At 35.5% G+C, this 4,997-nt stretch overlaps 1 non-coding gene across 1 annotated transcript; it reads left to right on the top strand.

Moving 5' to 3' along the window:
- Positions 1-897: 897 nt before the first annotated feature.
- On the top strand, positions 898-1,004 carry LOC121230104 (small nucleolar RNA R71). The gene has a single exon (XR_005928056.1). It is a non-coding gene; the product is annotated as a small nucleolar RNA R71 (small nucleolar RNA).
- Positions 1,005-4,997: the final 3,993 nt, after the last annotated feature.

Consider the following 4,997-nt stretch of genomic DNA (forward strand, 5'->3'; position numbering starts at 1 on the left):
CTCCTCTTTCCCAGTTTCCTACCTGGTGCACAGCTTCCATTCACTTTAACCTATAATGAAATCATTCTTTGAACACTAAGTATGATTTTCTGGACTAAAAATAGAAAATGTTTTTAACAATTTGATGTGGCACGTCGGATCCAGTCATAACGTCTAGGCCGGGTTTTGGGTGTTACACTTTTGGTTAGATTCAGTGTTGCATGGCAGGCTACCTTGTTGTCATTCGGAAATCAACTTGGCGAGCTATCTAATCTAAGTTTTGAGCCCCTGGATTGATGCTTGTTGATTTTTGAGTGCCGTCTCAGTATTCTGAAAACGAGTCTCTGACACCGAGATGAATTTGGTTAGCATCTCCTCAAGGTTCGGCTTTTTCTCCTGCTATATGGTGGTTGCTAAAAGCCTGGAGGATATGGTGGTTTCTGATTTCCTTGGCCTCTCCATGAAAAATTTGGGTGATTCCTCCTACCTGCATTGTAAGTATTACTGTAAGGATTGTTTTGAGATCGAGAATTATTACCCATGTAATTTAACTGCTCATTCTCCATGTTGTGGCCATAAGGTGGGTATTCTGAATTGCTCAATGCACCTCCATTTGCTTCGCACTGCTTTACTAGGTGAACCTGTGAAGAACTAAGAAAACCATCAATTTTATTATTCAAGAGTTCTACATGATTAGAGAGCATGGTGATCGAATCGACGTTATAAACAACGGCTGTTTTCGTTGGCTTTATTCTCATAACTTGCCATTGATAGTTATTCAGTGACATCTCCTCTATAAATTCATAGGCATCTTCAGGTGTTTTATTATTGATGGTTCCATCAGCAGCTTCGTCAACCATTTGTCGAGTCAAAGGATTCAGGCCATTATGAAAAGTTTGAACTTGTAGCCAAAGTGGTAACCCATGGTGAGTGCATCTTCGCAAAAGGTCCTTATATCTCTCCCATGCATCATAGAGCGTTTCTAAATCCATCTACACAAAAGAAGAGATATTATTACGTAATTTAGCTGTTTTAGCTGGCGGAAAATATTTTAGTAAATTTTTTTGGTCATTTGTTCCCCAGTAGTGATTGACCCCTGCGGTAACGAATTCAACCACTGTTTAGCTTTGTTTCTCAATGAAAAAGGGAATAACCGAAGGCGAATGGCGTCATCAAAAACACCATTAATTTTAAATGTATCACATAGTTCTAAAAAGTTTGCTAAGTGAGCGTTGGGATCTTCGTCTTGCAAACCATCAAACTGAACAAATTGTTGTATCATTTGAATTGTGTTAGGTTTCAGTTCAAAAGTATTTACAGCTACAACAGGTCTAACTATGCTCGATTCAGTTCCTGTTAAAGAAGGTTTAGCATAATCATACATAGTGCGCGGAGCAGGAGTTTGATTAACAACAATAGCAAGAGGTAGCAGATTTTCTTGGTTTTCAGCCATCTCCTCGGTGGTGATTGAAATATCTTCCTCTTGCTTTTTTGTGTAACGTAAGCTTCACCTTATTTCTCTTCGGTTTCTGTGAACTATGGATCGATCTCACTATCACACAGTACTGGTCCTAACGGGGTTCTCCTAGTCGTAAACTAGAAAAAACCTGTCAGAAGAAAATAAATGAAGAGTTAGAAAAGAAAATAAAAATTTAAATTACAATAAAAGTAAAATGGCTAAAGTAATAAAAATCGAGTGTTCCTAATATCTTAGTTCCTCGACAACGGTGCCAAAAACTTGATACGTGATATTCATGACAGGTTTTAAATATTTGTAAAGAATCGTTCTTGAAACTAACTATTATCACGATGAAGACAAGTGTACCATCAAACAGTAGTATAGCTTTAGCAAGACCGGATTGTCGAACCCAACAGAACTACGAGTACTAGTATTTACTTCCTTTTTATTCTCTAGCCTAAAAATTAAGAGGGTTTTGTTTATCTAACTAATTAATTAAACTAAGAAATCATAGAAAATAAATTTGGGGAAAATACTTTTTGGAAAATTCGATTGATTAAGACAATACCTAAGGAAAAATCCACCTAAACCTCACTTGTTATTTGACTTTGAATCGGACGATTTATTCATTCAACTTGTTCTGTAGAGATCCCTAAGTTATATTATTATCTCTCTCGAGACTAACAACGTCTAACCCTAGATTGAATAATTGAAATCTCTTTCTAATTAACGCCCTAGGGTTGCATTAACTCGATCTATGGATCCCCTTATTAGGTTTCACCCTAATCTGGCAAAATCTTGTCACCCTATCTCTAGGCACGCAATCAACTCCGCTTAATTATGAAAAATTTACTCTTAGACAGGGTCTATTCCTCCTCTAAATAAGAGCTTAACTTGAATCAATATCCTGGAATATCAAAACAAGAATTGAGAACACATAACTAAGAACAAGTCAAATATTTATCATACAATTCAGATAATAATAACAAGATCCGTCTTAGGTTTCATTCCCCTTAGGTATTTAGGGGTTTTAGTTCATCTAATGAAAGAAGACATCTCAAAAGAATAAAAATAACAAAACATAAGAAAACCCAAAAGTCCTGAAGGAATTTGAAGGGAGATCTTCAATCTTGATGGTGAATCAGGCTTCTGAGATGGATCAATCGGCTTTTCTTGAGCAATTCCTTGCTTCCTCCTGTGCGTCCACTGTCTAAGTGCCTCCTCAGGTGTTTAAATAGGCTTTGGAATGCCTAAGAGCCCTCAAAATTGGCCTTTTTCGAATTGGACTAAACTTGCGCTCGGTAGAGACACGCCCGTGTGCGATTGCTTAAGGCCATGGTTAAGGCTGTTAAATGGGCACGGGCGTGTGATCTACCCGTGTAAATCGTGCTTTGACCTTGCTAAAGGGACACGATCGTGTGGTCTGCCCGTTTGAGGAAGTCCAGGCCATATTGATTTCGTACGTTTGCCGATTTTCTTCGTTTTTAGCCCGTTTCTCATTCCTTTTACTCTCCTATGCTCACCTAAGTATAAAACATGAAATTAAGGCATTAGGAGCATTGAATTCACCAATTTTAAGGAAAAATCATCCATAAAATGTGCTAAGCATGGGATAGAAATATGTATATATTACAGTTTATCAGTGACATACCTTAATCAAGCTAGTTTTTGGCAGAACCCTTAAAAGTTTTGTTTTTCTTTCTTTATTTTTGTTATTCGGTCATAAGAAGAAAGATGAACAAATGGCTTTTAATTTTATGTTTTATTATAATAACATATTTACCATTTTACATATTTAACCTTTAAACTAAAATAGAAAACCATTATAACTCACGTATTAAACCGTCCATCACTTTAACAATGGTAATATTGCATTATAAATACTTCATGCTATAAATACAACAACATTTCGGCCCTTACAAATTAAACCATAAATTTTCCCTTTTACGTGATTAAGCCCTTTTTATTAAATCAGCACTCGAACGACAAAATTAAGACATGAAAATTTGACAGATATAAATTCACACATAATAAACACAAAAAATAACTTTAAAATATTTTTCTGACTCGAATTCGTGTTCCCAAAACCACCATTCCGAATAGGGTCTAAATTGGGTTGTTACAACTCTCCCCCCTTAGGCATTTTCATCCCCGAAAATCTTACTGGTGAATAGGTTTGAATAACGTTCTTTCATTGTATCTTTTGGCTCCCACGTTGCCTCTTCAACTCCGTGTCTATCCCACAGTACTTTCACTAATGGAATTTTCTTATTTCGCAATTCTTTAACTTCACGAGCCAGAATACGAAGCGGTTCTTCCTTATATGTCATATCAGACTTAATCTCAATCTTTCACGGATTAATCACATGTGAGGGATTAGATCGATATCTACGAAGCATCGAAACATGGAATACATTATGGATCTTTTCTAACTTAGATGGCAACAACAGTCTATAAGTAACCTGTAACACCCCTTACCCATAGCCGAGGTCGGGATAAGGTACAAGGCGTTACCAGACAAACATACAAACATTAAACTAAAATACGGGCCATAAAATTTCATTCATATTTCTATACGTTCATTTACTTACACATAGTCCCTTATTTTAGTCTACAGAGCCCAAAACATACTTTACAAAGGGTTCGGGACTAAACCGAGAACTTACGAAAATCTTGGAAATTTCATACTTTAAGGCTCCACATGCCCGTGTCCCAAAGTCGTATTCCATACACGGCTGAGACACATGGTCGTGTCTCTGCCTGTGTAGAATATACCTAGGTTGTTTTCCAAGCTTTGGTCAACCTTAATCTCTTACACACTTATACAAAATCAAAAGCATATAACATGGTATTCATTTAATGATTAAACATTCTCAATTAAACCACAAACATAGCATTTGTATGTCATCATACATGTGTCTCTCATACTCATTTTACCTTGTCTGTTATAGTACCACTTATACATTTATACCAAGATTATCATCTTACCAAGTATCTTCAGCTTAATCATCAAGCATTCATATTTAAAGCTAGATCATATATTTATAAAATACCACAATTTAGATGCACAAAATAACATGTTTGCCTGAAACATTTCAATTCAACTCCATACCCAATAAGCATTACATTGAGACTAGTCATATATATACATGTCATGATACATATTATTCTCTTTCTGTTTTCTTATAAACACATATCATTTATTTCATTATATCAATATTTCATATACCATAGTTTCCATGTATTCCACATATATTTATTTTCCTCTTCCTCCTCTCCATTCCACATCCTTAACGTATATAGCATTCTTGTAAGTACGATTTCACAATTTACTAATAAATACTCACATCAAACTGTCCACACAATTCATAGTCACTTACTTATTTTCATAATTTTTGGTTTAGCCAATTAGTACAGTTTATTCATTAAAATTTCCCCTATTTCACTTTCTGACAGTTCTGACCTCTCTTCACTAAAAATTAATTATCTCACGGTACAGAACTCAGATAATGTTCTTGTTGATTTATCTTGAAAATATCTCATTAGGGATTTTAAAAAT

The sequence above is a fragment of the Gossypium hirsutum genome, chromosome A05, assembly GCF_007990345.1.
Source record: "Gossypium hirsutum isolate 1008001.06 chromosome A05, Gossypium_hirsutum_v2.1, whole genome shotgun sequence".
In the NCBI taxonomy this organism is placed as follows: domain Eukaryota; kingdom Viridiplantae; phylum Streptophyta; class Magnoliopsida; order Malvales; family Malvaceae; genus Gossypium; species Gossypium hirsutum.